We start from the raw sequence: 18,700 nt of genomic DNA on the forward strand, positions 1-18,700 counted from the left end.
GCGACTGAGAAGGCCATGCGAATGGGCCCCGATTACGCTATCGCGTTCTACTCTTGAAGGCGAAGCTCAAGCATCCTCCAAGTTCTCTTTTTTTTTCCCTGTGCGTCAACACTAACGCATGTGCCACATAAATAGGGCAAACAGCATCACACTCTACCTGTACACTAAATACGAACACGGAAACACTCGCAGCAAACGCCAATTAAGATCCTGCACGAAGCGCCGCGTGCAACGAGCGAAACGGAGGATGCGGCAAAAACGACGCGAGCACCTTGCTGCGCAAACGGAAACTTTGAAAGGCATACGCCGAATTCACTTCGCAGTTTAAAAGCCACTTCGCAGTTTATAAAAGAACACCCATAACACTCGATAGTGGAAAGAGGCTGCGAAAAATTTTTGGCTGGTTCGGTGAAGTGTTCTTTTTTTTTTTTCGCCACCACCGCAGTCATAATAATCTGAAGTACTATGGCCGCTTAATGTGCGCATCTCCCTCACCTCTACAGTATCACCGTTATCATACGTTTTTTTTTGTCATCCTTATCGTCTCTTTCTTGCGGTCATAATCATCATCACGTGCTGCGATTGTTCATGGTGAACTAGAGCGTGTTCCATGCTAAAAGATGATGAGGCTACACAAACGTGTGATGACGATAATAATACGCAGTTGCGGAAGATGTGCATATTAAACGCGCACAGTATACTTAGCATATTACATCCTGTCATCGGGTCTCTTGCTAATCGCAAAAAAGAAGGAAGAGGGAAAAAGCAAACTGTTGCGGCGGGAAGTTATAAGCCGCAAGCTCCTCATTATCAAAATTGCCTTATGAATATATTTACGGCAGGAACTCCGGTTTTACGAAGGCAGTGTTGGACGTCCAGGAGAGAGTGCGTCCATTAGCGACCTCGTTGTCTGTGTAGCTCTGCTGCCATGGCGCCAGGTTCAAAAGGTGCACGATTATGGTTAGACCTTTTAGAGCCCGTGGCTGCACAACTCGTAAACCAGCTATATATTTAGAAATGTCTTCTACGGTAGACACACGTAGACACAGCGTTTAAAGGGCCCCTAAACCACCCAGAGGTCAAAATTTAGTTGTGGTGTTGCGGTTGCGCACGAGTCTTCAAGAAACACGCAGCCGCGAGAATTTTTCGCAATGGTGCCGGAGTTACACGCGTTTGATGATCGAAATGCGGCCCCCGATCGCTCGTTTCGCTCTTTCCTTCGCTACGCTCCGTTCGTTGGCTCTTCTCTCCTCCCGTCTGAGTGTTCCTGCTCGCCGTGCGAGGAGGATAAGCAGGGAGCACGCATAACTGCAACAGACAACCAGGTTATTTGTGCTGCCGATATGACCATATTGCCCTGGTGACGTCACGACCAACGCTGGGGATACCGAAAGGCGCGGAGAGGAACACGGGACTGTTTTCTTTTTTTTTTTATTTTGCGGCGTGACGTCGGTGCGGCTGCGTTTGCACCGTTGATCGTGACGGTGCTCTGAACTCGGTGCGTGCATTTACTTGAAATATTAAAAAGAATATCGGAGGTGGTTTACAGGCCCTTTAAGTGAGAAACATTGCCTCTTTTGAGCTTATGCTCAGCGTCATTGCATATATAGTCGTTGCCCTCAACATTTCTGGTAGCGCGTATACACTTTGCTCATAAAGAGTTTTAATGCGGCTCTTCTTCAGAGTCAACACAAAAGCAGTGACTGCTCATGGATGCATGTATAGATGCTTCTGCAGACATGCTCGTTTCAAGACCTCACTGCGACGCTGTTTCCAATAGGGAAGCCGGAGCAACACATGCAAGGACGGGTAGGCTGCCCATTGCACTGAACGGATGGCAAGTGGGTATACCCTTTGCTAGGCAAAAGCAGAACTTAAATTCTGGAGTGTTACGGATCATAACCGCGATGTGATTATAAGGCAGCCGTCTGCGAAACTCTGGAATAATCTTGACCACCTGAGTTTCATTAAGGTGCGCCTAGGATCTACGTGCACAGATGTTCGTGCATCTCGCCCCCGGTGAAATGCGGCCGCCGTGGCCCGCGAATCGAACCCACGTCCTCAGGCTTAGCAGCGCAATACCTTAGCCGCTAAAGTACACCACGGGGAATGAGGCAAAAGGAAGTAAATTGTAATGGAAGACTTGATAGTGACGGACCCTACAGTATGATCTTCGGCTGCGGCGAACGCGGTCCGTAGATCAACTGTGTAGCATCCAGTTCATCACTCTCTAATCAAGGCTTTCCACCCTGAATTAGAAGGTGTCACAAAGCAAGTGGTTCCTTTTTGCTGTCTCGCATCTTGGAATACATTGAACCACTGCTGGATCTTCGCCAACTGATTCTCGACATATTCTGGAAGTTCGGTGGTGTTGTTGTTGCTGCTGTTGATTGAATTAACTTTATTCTGGTCCAGAGAACACGCAGGGAGTGCTGTAATTATTTTATACATATTGCAAGGCGTATTATTTGGCGTCGATCATGCCGCAGTGAGCCTCCTCCTGGGCCCGATTGCGCTTCTCGATTGTCATTTATACTACGCACGGACAATAAAAACAGGTCTCACCGAGATTTGAACTCGGATCGCTGGATTCAGAGTCCAGAGTGCTAACCGTTACACCATGAGACCAGTTATTCCGACGCCGGGAATCGAACCCGGGCCTCCTAGGTGAAAGCCAGGTATCCTAGCCACTAGACCACGCCGGACAGTGCTGGGCAGTATCGAAGATACATGTATCTTAGATACTATCTTAGATACTCTATGGGTATCTTGTATCTGTATCGCGATACGTCTCGAAAGACGAGTATCAGTATCTGTATTTCCGATACATTCGATAATGTATCGTGCATCTTAAGATACAAGATACTTCTATCGCAACACAACCGTGCGAAACAATAATCTCTGGCCCAGCTCCGCTTCTCAAGCTGGTACTGGTGCCACTAAGCCATCTGAAAAAGTCTAAGGGCAGTGGCGTTATTTTATTTTTACGCCAGAGTCCTCCAGTGAGGGTAGAAGATGAGGAACACAAGCACGCGGACGTCTACGAACAGCCCACGCACCTTTTGTTTTCTTGATTTCTGTTCTTTTTAGTTGTGCCAATGCCGTGATACTTGCTCTTATAGCCACTGTCCTGCGCCGCGTACTCCACTGCGTGCAGCGTCTATCGCGCAAATTCTGATGTTGCTACAGTGTCGTTATTGAAGATTCTCTTGTGTCTTGCTCCGTAACGAAATGTGATGTGTGCAAGAATGGGGTTGCTTTGCGTCGCGTAGATTTTGCATATCAGCGATTTGAAGGATCTCGTGGATGTAAGTTTGACTTGCATGCAATGAATTAACTTATATGCAAATAAAGTTCTAACAACTTTAGCACCACTGGTACAGATGCTAGATCTAACAGAGCAAGCGTTTACCTAACAGAAAATATCTTCGCGTACCGTAATTTTCACTTCCATCTACATTTATTCAAAGAATTTATGAAATCATAATTTCTTTATTAGCACAAGTGCTTTCTTAGCTGTCATTTTGCATCACATACATTACCTAGGTCTCTGGACTGCTTTTCTAGTCTGGTCACTGCAGTATGTCTTCTGTAACGCGCTCCCAAAATAAGATTTCTGCTTTATTCTTCTGTCTGCTTTATTTATACTACTGTTTACACATTTAGACGTTGCCAAGGCGATTTTGAAAACAAATATATTATTATGTGGGTGTGCCTTGAGTATACAGTACAACATATTCTGCTTACCGCTTAAGAAAATAGCGAAATTGAGTTTGCGTTATAATAATGGATATAATTAGGAGCCATCTTGAAGATGTTAGGAAGGGGATTCGAGAAACTTTGCTTTACTGAATGCCCTGTTTTGCTCATGAGCGTCCCAACGAGCCGTTTCAGGCAATTTTCCGTAGGCACTGAATTTTCTATTTTCTCAACAGGTAAGTCTACGATACTTCATGCTTATAGTTATTAGGGCGCCGTCTGTATTGTTTTTCTGTACTCATTCAATGTGAATGTTTGATACAAAACCACCTCTCTATTTTACTTATATTTGTTTTCCTGTTTTAGGGCGTCTTGAATATTTTTTCTATTACTAATCGCCACGTAATGGGAGCTATAAGCGGCAATAGCGCGAGTAGCTGCGGTGTCCTGCGACGCTTAGTGCAACTGTACGATACGCCTGAAACGTTTATGTGTTGCACATGTTCTCTCGTTGAAGAAAAATTGCCAAAAGATTGCAGGTTAGTGAGCATATCAACAATGAATCCCTCACGCCAGCAGCTAAGCAGAACGTGAAAATTCATTGCAGTTTTACGTCATCTACGTATACACCAGGGGTCTCAAACTCAGCTCAAACTCAGTCGCAAAATTTAGCTCCAAGGGCCGGTACAGTGAAGATGGTGGGGTCGGAGAGAGTTTGAACAAAATGACGTTGCAATTTGAAACAAAACCTTTCCCATATCTCATATATAAGTGATTTCTGAAGGGTATTTGGAGTCAGGATTCGAGAAACATTGATACCGATGTACAGAACGAGTGAAATCTGGACGCGGATTGAAATGTAGATTTTTTGTTCCACGGTTATGTTTCAGCACATGGTGACCACATGTTCCTCACGAAAGAAATGCTTGAGACCAGTCATGCCTGTGTAGTTCACCGAACATACTTATTTAGAAAATAAAAACAAATGGGACGGATACGGTCATGTGTTCCAGCCGGGCCGCTAGCGAACGGTCACAAACCCGTACACCATGCATTCCCCCTCCTCCCCCCTCCCCCCCTCCAAAAAAAGAAAAGTCGCTACCAGCGTTGTTGCTGCTGTACACCTGTTCGGATATACGGTATTGTGCAACCCTTCTTTTACGGACAAGGTAAAAGTCTACACCGGTAATTGCGCAGTCATGCGAAGGCTTAATTTTTTTTTATTGAAGTTATTGTGATTATTTGGCAACCCGCTAGCATGGTCGGCAAGCTGAGCAGCGACTCCCATCAATTGCAAAAATGACAAGCCAGAACCCCTGTCAGCGAAGTGTATGAAGAGTTGTCCTGTGAAGAAGCTAAAACAAGCCCCAATAAGTTGTTTTGGAAGGAAACTAACTCACTTTGAGCAAGGAGGGCAAAACTTTTGAGATAACAGACATTTATTTCAAGTGAAACAAAATAGGTCAAAGTTAAGAAATTTTCAAGCAGACATTTTCGTGTATAGGCGTTCGCTGCTACATTATATGGATCTATAATAACAAATTCGAGAATGTATCGAAGTATCTTAAGATACAATTGCCAAGTATCGTATCGGATACAATTATTGCGGCAGTATCTTGTATCTGTATCTTCAATACTTCTTGCCTGAATATCTTGTATCGTATCGCGATACAATTTCAAAGTATCTTTGCCCAGCCCTGACGCCGGAGATGGAAACGACAGATGCAGAGGAGTTTCTGCTCCGTTAAAAAGGTCGTTGTGCTTCGTGAAGGAAAAAAAAAAACAGGTCTCACCGAGATTTGAACTCGGATCGCTGGATTCAGAGTCCAGAGTGCTAACCGTTACACCATGAGACCACTTATTCCGACGCCGGGAATCGAACCCGGGCCTCCTGGGTGAAAGCCAGGTATCCTAGCCACTAGACCACGCCGGAGATGGAAACGACAGATGCAGAGGAGTCTCTGCTCCGTTAAAAAGGTCGTTGTGCTTCGTGAAGGAAAAAAAAAACAGGTCTCACCGAGATTTGAACTCGGATCGCTGGATTCAGAGTCCAGAGTGCTAACCGTTACACCATGAGACCGCTTATTCCGACGCCGGGAATCGAACCCGGGCCTCCTGGGTGAAAGCCAGGTATCCTAGCCACTAGACCACGCCGGAGATGGAAAAGACAGATGCAGAGGAGTTTCTGCTCCGTTAAAAAGGTCGTTGTGCTTTGTGAAGGAAAAAAAACATGTCTCACCGAGATTTGAACTCGGATCGCTGGATTCAGAGTCCAGAGTGCTAACCGTTACACCATGAGACCACTTATTCCGACGCCGGGAATCGAACCCGGGCCTCCTGGGTGAAAGCCAGGTATCCTAGCCACTAGACCACGCCGGAGATGGAAACGACAGATGCAGAGGAGTCTCTGCTCCGTTAAAAAGGCCGTTGTGCTTCGTGAAGGAAAAAAAAAAACAGGTCTCACCGAGATTTGAACTCGGATCGCTGGATTCAGAGTCCAGAGTGCTAACCGTTACACCATGAGACCGCTTATTCCGACGCCGGGAATCGAACCCGGGCCTCCTGGGTGAAAGCCAGGTATCCTAGCCACTAGACCACGCCGGAGATGGAAACGACAGATGCAGAGGAGTCTCTGCTCCGTTAAAAAGGCCGTTGTGCCCCCCCCTTCGTGAAGGAAAAAAAAAAAAAACAGGTCTCACCGAGATTTGAACTCGGATCGCTGGATTCAGAGTCCAGAGTGCTAACCGCTACACCATGAGACCAGTTATTCCGACGCTGGGAATCGAACCCGGGCCTCCTGGGTGAAAGCCAGGTATCCTAGCCACTAGACCACGCCGGAGATGGAAACGACAGATGCAGAGGAGTTTCTGCTCCGTTAAAAAGGTCGTTGTGCCCCCCCCCCCCCCCCCTTCGTGAAGGAAAAAAAAAAAACAGGTCTCACCGAGATTTGAACTCGGATCGCTGGATTCAGAGTCCAGAGTGCTAACCGTTACACCATGAGACCGCTTATTCCGACGCCGGGAATCGAACCCGGGCCTCCTGGGTGAAAGCCAGGTATCCTAGCCACTAGACCACGCCGGAGATGGAAACGACAGATGCAGAGGAGTTTCTGCTCCGTTAAAAAGGTCGTTGTGCTTTTTTGTGAAGGAAAAAAAAAAAAACAGGTCTCACCGAGATTTGAACTCGGATCGCTGGATTCAGAGTCCAGAGTGCTAACCGTTACACCATGAGACCACTTATTCCGACGCCGGGAATCGAACTCGGGCCTCCTGGGTGAAAGCCAGGTATCCTAGCCACTAGACCACGCCGGAGATGGAAACGGCAGATGCAGAGGAGTTTCTGCTCCGTTAAAAAGGTCGTTGTGCTTCGTGAAGGAAAAAAAAAAAAAAAAAAAACAGGTCTCACCGAGATTTGAACTCGGATCGCTGGATTCAGAGTCCAGAGTGCTAACCGTTACACCATGAGACCAGTTATTCCGACGCCGGGAATCGAACCCGGGCCTCCTGGGTGAAAGCCAGGTATCCTAGCCACTAGACCACGCCGGAGATGGGAACGAGAGATTCAGAGGTGCTTCTGCTCAGCGAAAAAGATAATTGAGCTCCGTGGAAAAAAAAGGAAAGGTCTCACGGAGAATCTTGAACACGCATTTCAGGTTTGAGAAGTCGTTTGCGTTTAGTAAACGCAATCGTTACCTTGCGAGAAAGAAATGAAGAAGTTGACTGCATGCTTGTTCCCCGATTATTGGGGCATGCCCACTGCAGGGGATCGGCCAAGAGGAAGAAGAAGAACTGCATTGATAAGGCATTCATAAAGGCAATCACCACAATAATCATAAGGGTTTGGGGTAAGGGGTCATGAGGTCGTTGTGTGGGGCCCCAAGTCCGGGGCCCCACTGACTACTGCCGCCTGCCTGGCGTGACCCAGAAGCGCTAGCTGCACCTCCGGGTCAGAGGTGGCGAACTTCGCCTACCATAACTCAAAAGTGTTAGATAGTTTAAATTGACCTATAAAAGTATTTAAATTTGGTGACCTGTTTTGGCAACCACACGAAATGTGATAGAGAGCTGGCGTGCCGCCAGACCACTCATTTGTTCAGTACTTTGCAAAACCACGAAATTGTTGATCCGACGTGATAAATGAGTTTATTACCGCTGAACTCCATTACTATAAATAAAACTTCCGAGAACTTCAGTTTCTGTAATCATTCTACCTGTTAGTGGTATGTTAACAATTTTTATTTCGCCCCGTCTTCTCTTTTAAACGGTATAACGAATCTTACAAAACTAACTCCCCCCCCCCCCCCTTTACACTTACCCCTCACCCCCTCCTCCCTTCTCTCATCATCTTTGCGTCCCCAGTGGGTGCGAACAACTGAGGTCGCGTGCAGCTTAACCGGGATACAAATATTTCTATAAAGTTATTTTTTCTCAGTATAGATCACGCGAAACTTGCTGACCAGTGCTCACGTGAGTGGGAATTTAAGATTCTCGGAGCCTTTGTCAAGCAGTCTTTTGCCTTTATCCGTAGCACTCGGGACTGTGTATGTCTCAAATCTTAAAAATATATAAAAAAAAAACAAGAAAAACAACGGAGTTCTCGTAAAGGTCTGGGCATTGGCTAGCTTGAACAGAGAGCACCAGCTGCCAGCGTCATAAAGCCGCTTGCATGTCGCGGACGCAGCGTTCCAGGGAATCGTTTTCTTTCTTTATTCAATGCTTTCTTTTTCGAGTGGGCTGGAGCAAATCTACACAATCTTGCACATAGGAAACACCGTTCTTTGTGACTCTGTGAAACAATTCAAGCAGTTTTACAATGAACAGGCAGCAGTTACTACCTATTATACATATGTATGGTCTTGTTTTCAATATTCGAATGCCTTTCCAGCATCTCTGCTTCACGGGGATAAAAGTGCATCGCAATAGCTCGCTTAAGTTCGCTATAGCCGAATTTGGGTATATCGAATCATTTCATATACTGAGCTGTTTTTGGCGCACAAGCCTGCCCTTTGTAACCGATTTTGAACTTGGTGCGCGGAACACTTCATCCTGTGGTGACGTAACGTTTCTAACTTTGGTTGACTTCCAAGTCATTTTCTCATCGCTCTTGATCACAATTTTATTAGTCTTGTGCTTCCTTCTCGCGTTGCAGATAAATTTTAATGCTAAAATTTTTCTTCCACTTTCGTTTAGTTAAACGTTGTGTGTGTGTGTGTGTGTGTGTGTGTGTGTGTGTGTGTGTGTGTGTGTGTGTGTGTGTGTGTGTGTGTGTGTGTCTGTCTGTCTGTCTGTCTGTCTGTCTGTCTGTCTGTCTGTCTGTCTGTCTGTCTGTCTGTCTGTCTGTCTGTCTGTCTGTCTGTCTGTCTGTCTGTCTGTCTGTCTTTTTTACAGCTTTCTTCATGGCGTGTCTGTTTATCTTTATGTTTTACACAATGAACAATAGGCATTAAAATAGGTGGTGTGTCAGACTCCAAAGTAAACTTCCCCACACACTTCATCTGATCGAACTAAGATGGCGGACCGCGAACGAGAACCGTAAAGGCATCTTCCAAGCTTCCAAGATGCTTGTCTCAACTTTGGCAGAGAAGGAGAGAGAGAAAGGTTGAGCGATATCTGGACAGAAAGGGAGAGACACCTGGAGAGAATAGCCGAGCTACAGGGCCTGGCATTCACTAAACAATGGTTTTATATTGGGAGTGCGGCCATCTTGGTTAGGGCAAGCTTGGGATGCGCCAAATGTATGTGTACGGAGCTTTGCCTATCGTTCGCTTAACGACGTATAAGTAAAGCTAAGTGACGACAAAAAGTCGCTCGGTCCCTTACGCATTTGCCTGGGACGACTAGAAGGCGAAAGCCGTCTTCTCCTCCTCAGTTTTTATTGTATTTATTCGCTCCGATATCGGAGGCGTTGAGAAGCTTTCTGCATATCACGTGGTTTTGCAGTGCCTCTGTGATCGGTCCACTTTTGACCAAACGACGATGTTGTGATGACGTCATCATGCGACGTCGCGTTATGTGACACCATTATGACTTAGAAAGGGTGGCGGCTTGGGCTAGTTGGTATGTCATGATGATTGCTATAGCGCGAACTCTTTGTCCGAGTCCATGAGTTTGCGCTACAGCTGTCATTACGATGCCTCAAATTTTGTGGACATGTGGCGTCATCCTGACGTCATATAGTGACGTCATCACGTGCTGATGATTTCTTTCATCACTCGCGTAGACACCGCCGACGGTCAGTTCTCGCATCGGAGGGGATACAGCGCAAGAGAAAACGAGGACAAGAAAGGCGACGCACACAGAGCGCTGACTTACAACACTTTATTGGTAGAAAGACCTCCGATGTCTAACCAACACGCCCATGCTTCGATACTAAGTCAGTTCTCGCGTTTGATGAGGCATCTCACGCTTTCGCCTTAATAATGGTAAATGACAGCAATGACGCCGCGTTGACCTGTAAATCTCGCTCGTGCGCGTCACGCAGCTGGTACAGAGCGGTGGATGCCCCGCAGTTCATTGATCTGGCCGCACGAGATCCCGCCAGACGATGACCCTCTTTTCACTGGTCACGCCACAGACAAGAAGCGAATGCGGGACAGCTGGTCGGTCTCCCTCGGTCTGTGACGTCACGAGTGTTTCTACTTTAAGGGCGCCCCTCCTACCTGACCGGCGTCGATACTGGCTGCCGGGTGTCGTATATCCTATTTATTCAATCCGTAGGCTTTCCCCTCCTGCGTTCCTATTAATACGCAACCTCGCCGATGCTTTCGCAGCTGCAGGTCCTTCGAGGAATGCCGTGTTCACGCAATGACGAGGAATTCGTGGCTGCCGTTTGTTAAAGATTTTATTTAACATTCTGTAAAGAATTCGAAGGTTGTGGGTCCGGATGCCACCAAGGGAAAGGGTGATTTTTCTTCCACTTTAATTTCTTCAATTTAAGTGAGAATCATTACAATACAGTTTTAAAAAACACAAATAATGTGCCCTATGCTTTCCTTGGCTTAATTGCCTGTCGGTTTCGTTAGTTGGGTATCATACACAAAACAAGCCCTTCGGACAATTCCCCTACTTTCGCTACAGAATGTGCGAAAGTAGGGGAATTGTCCGAGGGGCTCGTTTGACGTATATACTGTCACAGTATGAGCACTGGTTAGCACTGGCTATGGTTGGCTAGATGATGGCTAGCGCTAGAATGAACAAGTGGTGCCTTTTATTTCGCCCGGATCGTGGTACGCGCACGTGTGTGCGCGCGCATATTGGATACATGCAGTTTAAATGAGTGTTTATCTTGACTTGATTATACTGTACTGCTTAAGCCTTACGTAAAAAGCAAAATGCTCTGAAGAAGAATGCTTAGTTTCTACAGCGCGACTGGACGCGGACGAAGAAGGAACACGCAAACACACACACAGCGCTGACTTTCAACTGGAATGTTTATTTTTCATATGCACGTGACGCTTATATAGACACACGCCAGCAGGTGCACACAAAACAAGAAACAAAAGCAGGACCCAAACGCGCATGTTCTGCCGCAATCACAACCAGTTGCCACCAGCCTAGAGTGACGCATCCAGATATCTCTTTTCCTTATCTGTTAGAGACAAGGATGGCATGCTGACACATGTATCATTCATTTTATCTATTTCATACGCTTCAATAATTTCTCTAGTCAATCGATCTCTTGCCCTGTTGAGTATACTAGTTTTATCAAAAATGGGAAAACAGCCACATCTTTGGCAGTGAATGGCAAGGTGTCCGGAAATAACTTTCGTGACATTGTACTTATGTTCGCGCAACCTTTGATTCACACACCGGCCGGTCTGGCCAATTCGCGGTCTGGCCGCGAATCAAAGGTTGCGCGAACATAAGTACAATGTCACGAAAGTTATTTCCGGACACCTTGCCATTCACTGCCAAAGATGTGGCTGTTTTCCCATTTTTGATAAAACTAGTATACTCAACAGGGCAAGAGATCGATTGACTAGAGAAATTATTGAAGCGTATGAAATAGATAAAATGAATGATACATGTGTCAGCATGCCATCCTTGTCTCTAACAGATAAGGAAAAGAGATATCTGGATGCGTCACTCTAGGCTGGTGGCAACTGGTTGTGATTGCGGCAGAACATGCGCGTTTGGGTCCTGCTTTTGTTTCTTGTTTTGTGTGCACCTGCTGGCGTGTGTCTATATAAGCGTCACGTGCATATGAAAAATAAACATTCCAGTTGAAAGTCAGCGCTGTGTGTGTGTTTGCGTGTTCCTTCTTCGTCCGCGTCCAGTCGCGCTGTAGAAACTAAGCATGAACAACCAACTAGCCCGCCAACGCACTTTAGTCTGAAGAAGAATGTCGATCGTTGACTGAAGTGTATGTGGAGGCGGATACGTTTGTCAGGCACATAAGCCTTTAGTCCTGGCCTCTTTCTTAACTTCTCAAGAAAATAAAAAAAAACAACATTGAATTGAATTGAACATACATGTCTCATACGTGTACACAGAGTCTTGTGCGTTCACTGCCGATAATTTTTCTATGCACTGATTTAGGAATGGATATTCGACAGCACCGCGATGGTCCGCGTGCACGCTGGCAATCTTTTTTTTTTTACACTTAGAATGTCAGACACGATTTTGCATAGCACACTTCTAATGTGGAGTCCAAACAATATCTTGGGACCGCGTGATTGCCGACGCGAGTTTGTGGTATCGGGTCACTGCTTGCGGAAGGTGTTCCACTTTGTAACGTTTTTTTTTTTCGCATTTCACTTGTCTACAACTGCACATATGCGCCCCGTGCAGATCACGCATTAAAAGTGCGCACGAGTTCGCAGCGGGCAATACGCGCATTCAAACGCGCATACCTTCCGCGAACAGTTATTCAGTGGAACAAGCTCCTTTAGAAAATTGTCTCCGCGAATCACTTGGCATTTTCATCCGCGCTTCAGAACTTTACTATATAGGACAACCCGGGTAGCTTTGAGAAAAGAATTGTTTGTTGTTCTTTCATTTTTTTCCCATGAAATTCGTACTCTCCCCCTTTTTTTTCCATGTGGACAGGTCGAAGGTCTATCGGGGCTCTTCGTTACGGATGTTCCCACTGTCCAAGAGCAAAAAGATGGCTGCCACATAGAAGCGCTAACAATTCCGGTGCCCCTATTTACGAAGCCTTCTTACGCTTGAATTTTTCGTAAGAAAGAAAAATCTGCTAATCATCACACGAGTGGCAGTGAACACATACTAATGTGGCTTCCCGTTCGTAAAAGAGGGAAGCGCTCTATGGTACGATCGTCGTGCCCTCTAGCGGGGCTTCCGTCAGCCGATGTAATCTGTCAGGCATGTGAGCCATTTCTGTCAAGCTATATGCGGGTTAAGCAGTGGACTTGCATTACGCCGTGGATCTGTTTGTCTGGTTTGATGTAGATTGTGCAGCACCACACCTTATGGAGTAAATCCCCCTTCTGATTAGCAGTGTGGGCTTTGTGACGTTGGGTAGACATTAGGGTAATACTTGTGTAGGGTTGCATGGACAGGAAGTGTGTTTGTACGAAGCTGTCGTAACAAAACCGCTTCCGTTCCGGTCAGCGAACAACGAGGAGCGGGAAAACTTCCCCTGAAATGATTCGCGTTAAGAAATGTTCGAAACGCCCGCGTTGTGGCGTCCGCCAAGCGTTGTCAGGTGGCGCCACCTCGACGCACCCTCGGTAGGGAGATGCCGGCCAACCGAGGGCGCAGTCGCGAGAGCGCTGTAGTAGGTCGCAGTGGGCGGTGCCCGCGCACTAAAACTCTGGGCGGGCAGTCTGCGCGCTCCCGCCACTTCGTCGCGCGCTTTTGACAGGCGCAGCTGCGGGCTACGTCACAATGACAGGGGGCTCCGGCGTGTTTCCCGTCTGTCAAACGAGACGTAAAACGACCTCTTAGGCGTTGTTTGTAATCTTTTTCTTCAAGCGTCTGTGGCGGTGAAGCGAAGGCCGGGCGTGTTACTTTATCGCTTGTTTCTTGCTTTTTTTTCCCCTCTGCGTGTCGTGCTGAGCCATATCCACTGCACCCGGTTGTGCCAAACCCCTTTCTCTCTTTTGATCTTATTTTTTTATCGCTAAAGCCGCAGCCTTTGGGAACGCAGCAAGTATTGAGCGTAGGAGGCCTCGATTTCGGCGGATTTCTCGGCAATGCGCGACGCCCAATTTGTTCGCTTCCGGATTCCTGATCGGCCGCCGTCCGCGCCCGCTTCCGCTTATGCTTTGTGTTTTGCCTGGCGTTGTGGGTTTCTCCGCAGTACACCATGGCGAGGCAACGGTGCACCCTTTACAGGGTGTGGTGGAGCGGTGCATTGGTTGGTGTACGCGGAACATTTATATTAGCTTAGGTTGTAGGGAAAAAAAATTAAGAAAGAACGGATACGAATCCGCAAATGATGTTTGTGTGTAAGAACTCCTTTTTGTCCTAGGCAATCCTGTAACTGCTGGAACTGTCAGCTGTAGCACTGCGTAAGACATTTCCATGAATGCGTCCGGTCCATGTTTCTTGCACATTTCGTTGTGAGCACTTCGACGCCGAGATTCATTCATTCATTCATTCATTCATTCATTCATTCATTCATTCATTCATTCATTCATTCATTCATTCATTCGTTCGTTCGTTTTTGTTGACCATCGAAATGTTTATACATTCAAACTGTGTAAACACGTTTTCTCGATCATATTATGTTGCTTCTGGAATTACGTAAGAAAAACCATCTCACTGCAGCTTTGAAACTTCATATTCTGATAGGCATAATAATAGGCAACTTGCAACTTCGCATTCAACGACTGCTCATACGTTTGCCTGACTTCGCTCGCGAAAGGTCGCTGTTTGAAAAGAGCACGGGCTTTGTTGCTGGCTTTCGACCGCGGTAATTGTCGACGAAGCATCGTCGCCACCAACTTTGAATGCGATATTTTTTAATCTAGAATATTATGGCATAAAATGAGCAACAACGTGGTAGACCGTCCCTGTATGTACTTAACGATGAACCCGAATGACAGCATTTCCCATTGCAATTGTAATCTCGAAAGACGCTAGATCCAGTCACGATTCGATGTTTGGAGAGATTTCGTCGAGTGCTCGTTTCCACGCTAGCGGTACCTCCAGCAGTAAACTACAAAAAAAAAAAACAAAGGTTACCTGCGTAGTGCCGGATCAAAAGCCTTTAAAACCAATCGATAGTAAAATTTCACGCACAATGCCCTCAGCGCGAAGAAGCCGGCACGCCACACGCGCCTGCACGGAAGCCAGCTGTTCCACAGCCCCGGGCTCCGGCTAGGGTCGCGGCCGAGGTCTGGAAACCTTGTTCTTAAGGGTTTCCAGCGACCCCTCACGACGCCTCTAGAAACTAGAGATGGATGGAAGGAATGAAGCAGCGGGCTGCCGAAGGATAAGGCGCTCGTCTTCGAAGAAAGTTGTAGCGACGGCGGCGGCGGCGCTAGCGTCAGCGCGTTCGACGCCGCTAGCCGGCGCCAGCGGCGACAGCTGTTCTCGCGTGAGCCCGCGAGAGAGTCGTCGTCGTCGCAGTTTTTGTGCTCCCTCGCGGGCGTTGCCATGGCGACCGAGCTGTCAGGGTGAGGAGTGGTGGGGGTGAAACCCGTGCCAGCGATGGCGTCCGACCGCCTGCGCTCCGAGCCCGGACCGCCGTGACCTGGACGCTGCCGGGGCCAGAGGTGAGTGAGCTTGCCGGCGAGACCGGAGTCCGGGCCTCGGGCCCGCAATTCACGGCCCGCGCGCGATCCCAGGCCCTCCGCGAGCGAAAAAACCGCGGCGGAGTGCTTTCCCCAGCCTCCCTTCGGCGCTCGAGCTCGGCGTTCGAGTCGCCGCCGCCGCCGACGACGACGACAGCAGCGCTGTGCTCTCCCTCGCTCAGCCACGCTCACGCACGCACGCACACACCGCGCTGCACTCGAGCCCGGTCGTGTCGGCGGCGCGCTGAAACCGAGCCGCGGTCGGAAACCCACTCCCCGGTTTATCCGTCGCGTCGCGTTACGTTTGGCCGATCGCCTTCTATCGGATACACCACGTCCAGCTAGGCAACGAGACACAACTGGTCGAGCGACGCAGTGCTGTGTGTTGCTACAATAGTGCTAGAGAAAACGCGCGGCGGCGCTCAAGACCCCTCGGTGGTGTGGCAGCCGCCGATCGCGCGCGGTTCCCGCTAGTATCGGCGCATTTTTTTCGCCGCATATACTTTTTCTCACCGTTGCCGAGCAGTCGGCGGGTTCTCTTGAAACCATTTGGACGGCTTCCACGCTTCATTGTTCGATCCTTGCGAGCAAACGAAATCGGCAATAAACGATGGAAGTGTGGACACGGATGGTGACTGACTTCCTTGCCGCCGTGCTTCGAAAGGATCGCAGCCCCATCGATGCTGGGCGTCAAGTTGAGACATGAAGTGAGGCCGAAGATTCGAAACGCTGCTTAAACCACCGGCACTAGTGGAGGTATCCGCACGATGGCTGTTTGAGTGTGGTCTTTCTCTTCCGTTTTCATATCAAGTTATAACCGATATCAAGATAGCGGCTTTATTTCAAGACCTCTAAACAAAGCGCGAAGGAATGAAATAGGAGTGCAATCTCAAGCTTACTGGCATATATGTGATTCAGGTAACGAGTGTTGCGATTGCCTGTCTCTCGGAAAGGGTTGCTCCTTGGCACGACGGTCGACTTGCGAGGACTGACCACGGTTTCGATTTCTGTCTCTATGCAATTTACTCAGGCTGTGCTGTTTCTCCACTCTTTCTATTAGTTGTGGTAATATCAGGAACGGATATATTGCGACTTAAGAACTAAAATGACCCTCACCGGAAGAGTTTATACGAAAACTCGACGACTCCACCAATCAGTCTTCACGTTCTCGAGAGCCTCTCATCGACTTCTCGGTCTTTTCCCCTCGATTTACGCCTAACCACTGTGTGCGTTGGGCTCACGATCGACCTTGCACTGAACACGGGTCCCCATATTCACGAAAATTTATTTCGTAATCACTCGCTCAGTACAATTAATCAGCGGCTTTCGCTAATAAGATGACCTACGTGCGATAGCTAGCTAGAATGTGCTTTTACGAAAACAGTTCTATCGTTAGAGGTATTTTGTGAATGCTGGCACACTGGTCTGAAAGGCGCCGAAATCTTCGAGCTGCTTTCATACTTGAGAACGTTACATGTTCCGATGCACCACAGGCGTTATTTATTTATTCTTTTTTCTTTATTTTTGTCAGAACTGAATATCGGGGTGTATGCACCATTTTCCAAAGCGACCTCACGGCTCTCGGTGAGGTAAAACCAAACATGAAAACATATAACAAAGAATAACAAAAAAAAGACAAAAGTCCTCGTGAAAAATCTTCCATGATTTCGCCCTCCCGTCTTTCTTTTGCTTTTTCATACTTTTTTTGCTCGCAATGATCTGCTTGTCCGGTATTCATGTTCGGCAAGTGTTTCCGGTTGCCACCTTGTTTTGCTTCGCGTGGTTATTGTGCGTATGTTATGAATCGCGGTGTCTCCGGGAGTCTTGCATACAATGGCCGGAGCAGACGATTTTGACATTTGAACCGGGTCTTTCGATGCGGTCGCTCTTTGAATCGCCTGTCAACTCCGTGCCCTCCCCACTTCCACAGAAACACACACGCACGCAGACACTTGTTTACTTTTTTTTTCTTTTTCTTGGGGACTTACATATGCTGTGGATATCACCTCCCCAAACGCAGCTGCCTCTATAGGAGGAAACTTTTCACTCTCAAAGTGATACACTACACACTGCGTTGCGTTTCACGAGCTTTTCATGATCCTTAGAGAGTTTCGGGCGTGGGACGAAAGTTTAATTGGCAACTTAAGCGTTCTGAAAGGGTTTGCAGCGCAAGCACGGTAGCCCAAATAGCCGTTCTTCTTTAAGCGTTCTGTGTAAAGAACTATACATCATGAAATGCATAGCATATCCTCTACGACTACAGAGTCTGCTGCTAGAATACTGTAATGCACTTGCCTCTGTGTTCTTGTGTAACAATAGTACCTGGTGAGGTACTATTGTTATCTATACTAAACACACTTTACCACATCTTTATATTGTTTCATGTATCTTACACTCATTGCGAGCGTAATGCATTGGCCACTAAGCCGTGCGAGCTGTAGCGGTGATCTTGTGTAAACGTGTTTACAAAACGGTAGATGCAGTGGTCACGTCATCTGAACTCGAGCTCGTTTGAGGGCCCCCGGTGAGGTATAGTACCGTTATACTTGCGAAATACACTTCAGCAGCGTCTGTATGTCGTTTTTGTTGTGTGTGTTTTACAGTCATAGCGAACGCCACTGGTCACTAAGCCGTGCGAGCTGTAGCGGTGATTTTGAGTAAATATGTTTACATATCGGTAGCTGCAGTGGTCACGTTATGTGAACTGGAGCGCTCGAACACCCACCGTTAGACTTAAAAGAAGAATTTACTCTGAAGAAAGAACGCGTTTACGCTATTTTATGACACTCTTTTTCACCTCCCACTTTTGACCGGAGCAGCACCACTGTCTTGGCAATGCTTTTTTTTTTTCTCCTGGAAACGGAAAACAGGATTATATACGATTCGTGGAATGGAGTCGTGAGCAGTTTCACAGTTCAAGTATAGGAATGGAATAGTGTCAGAATTTCGCTTTCGAAATTTTAAAGTAGTAATTTGTTGCCCAGAGTGCAAGAAGCTAATGATATACAGGAAGCCCCTTATCCGGAATCTGTTGCGATAGGCAAAGACATGATATTTACATGTAAAAAAAAACAAGAAAAACTACAACTAGACGTTCGACGTATTTGTTCTGAAAATCTGCAAAGTGGAAGAGCTTAGTCCCTTTTACCGCTACGGTTCCGATGGCTTGTGCTTCTTGAGGCGTCTGTAATACGCCGAGGCACATGTTTCCTTGCCTCTTTATGCAATGCGTGGATAAAATTAGTTTTTTTTTTTTTCGCATGACAACTGTAAGCTTCCTAATCAAGCATGCTTTGCCCG

General features: G+C 47.3%; 1 protein-coding gene and 18 non-coding genes across 20 annotated transcripts in view; 1 reads left to right on the forward strand and 18 right to left on the reverse strand.

Annotated features, from left to right (window-relative positions):
- Nucleotides 1-18,700, forward strand: part of LOC119372037 (regulator of G-protein signaling 19) — a 160,616-nt gene that overhangs the window by 9,128 nt on the left and 132,788 nt on the right. The window contains exon 1 of one of the 2 annotated variants that reach the window (XM_037642479.2): nucleotides 15,216-15,382. The exons of the other annotated variant lie outside the window; for it this stretch is intronic. The gene's annotated coding sequence lies outside the window, so the exon portion shown is untranslated. Of the gene's footprint in view, nucleotides 1-15,215; nucleotides 15,383-18,700 lie in introns of those variants that run through there. 2 annotated transcript variants of the gene reach the window in all.
- On the reverse strand, nucleotides 2,557-2,628 carry Trnaq-cug (transfer RNA glutamine (anticodon CUG)). Its single transcript has one exon. It is a non-coding gene; the product is annotated as a tRNA-Gln (tRNA).
- On the reverse strand, nucleotides 2,634-2,705 carry Trnae-uuc (transfer RNA glutamic acid (anticodon UUC)). The gene has a single exon. It is a non-coding gene; the product is annotated as a tRNA-Glu (tRNA).
- Nucleotides 5,484-5,555, reverse strand: Trnaq-cug (transfer RNA glutamine (anticodon CUG)). The gene has a single exon. It is a non-coding gene; the product is annotated as a tRNA-Gln (tRNA).
- Trnae-uuc (transfer RNA glutamic acid (anticodon UUC)) lies at nucleotides 5,561-5,632 on the reverse strand. Its single transcript has one exon. It is a non-coding gene; the product is annotated as a tRNA-Glu (tRNA).
- Trnaq-cug (transfer RNA glutamine (anticodon CUG)) lies at nucleotides 5,708-5,779 on the reverse strand. Its single transcript has one exon. It is a non-coding gene; the product is annotated as a tRNA-Gln (tRNA).
- Trnae-uuc (transfer RNA glutamic acid (anticodon UUC)) lies at nucleotides 5,785-5,856 on the reverse strand. Its single transcript has one exon. It is a non-coding gene; the product is annotated as a tRNA-Glu (tRNA).
- Nucleotides 5,930-6,001, reverse strand: Trnaq-cug (transfer RNA glutamine (anticodon CUG)). The gene has a single exon. It is a non-coding gene; the product is annotated as a tRNA-Gln (tRNA).
- On the reverse strand, nucleotides 6,007-6,078 carry Trnae-uuc (transfer RNA glutamic acid (anticodon UUC)). The gene has a single exon. It is a non-coding gene; the product is annotated as a tRNA-Glu (tRNA).
- Trnaq-cug (transfer RNA glutamine (anticodon CUG)) lies at nucleotides 6,155-6,226 on the reverse strand. The gene has a single exon. It is a non-coding gene; the product is annotated as a tRNA-Gln (tRNA).
- Nucleotides 6,232-6,303, reverse strand: Trnae-uuc (transfer RNA glutamic acid (anticodon UUC)). The gene has a single exon. It is a non-coding gene; the product is annotated as a tRNA-Glu (tRNA).
- On the reverse strand, nucleotides 6,390-6,461 carry Trnaq-cug (transfer RNA glutamine (anticodon CUG)). The gene has a single exon. It is a non-coding gene; the product is annotated as a tRNA-Gln (tRNA).
- Nucleotides 6,467-6,538, reverse strand: Trnae-uuc (transfer RNA glutamic acid (anticodon UUC)). The gene has a single exon. It is a non-coding gene; the product is annotated as a tRNA-Glu (tRNA).
- Nucleotides 6,632-6,703, reverse strand: Trnaq-cug (transfer RNA glutamine (anticodon CUG)). Its single transcript has one exon. It is a non-coding gene; the product is annotated as a tRNA-Gln (tRNA).
- Trnae-uuc (transfer RNA glutamic acid (anticodon UUC)) lies at nucleotides 6,709-6,780 on the reverse strand. The gene has a single exon. It is a non-coding gene; the product is annotated as a tRNA-Glu (tRNA).
- Trnaq-cug (transfer RNA glutamine (anticodon CUG)) lies at nucleotides 6,862-6,933 on the reverse strand. The gene has a single exon. It is a non-coding gene; the product is annotated as a tRNA-Gln (tRNA).
- Trnae-uuc (transfer RNA glutamic acid (anticodon UUC)) lies at nucleotides 6,939-7,010 on the reverse strand. Its single transcript has one exon. It is a non-coding gene; the product is annotated as a tRNA-Glu (tRNA).
- Trnaq-cug (transfer RNA glutamine (anticodon CUG)) lies at nucleotides 7,096-7,167 on the reverse strand. Its single transcript has one exon. It is a non-coding gene; the product is annotated as a tRNA-Gln (tRNA).
- Nucleotides 7,173-7,244, reverse strand: Trnae-uuc (transfer RNA glutamic acid (anticodon UUC)). The gene has a single exon. It is a non-coding gene; the product is annotated as a tRNA-Glu (tRNA).

This window comes from Rhipicephalus sanguineus, chromosome 10 (genome assembly GCF_013339695.2).
Source record: "Rhipicephalus sanguineus isolate Rsan-2018 chromosome 10, BIME_Rsan_1.4, whole genome shotgun sequence".
In the NCBI taxonomy this organism is placed as follows: Eukaryota; Metazoa; Arthropoda; class Arachnida; order Ixodida; family Ixodidae; genus Rhipicephalus; species Rhipicephalus sanguineus.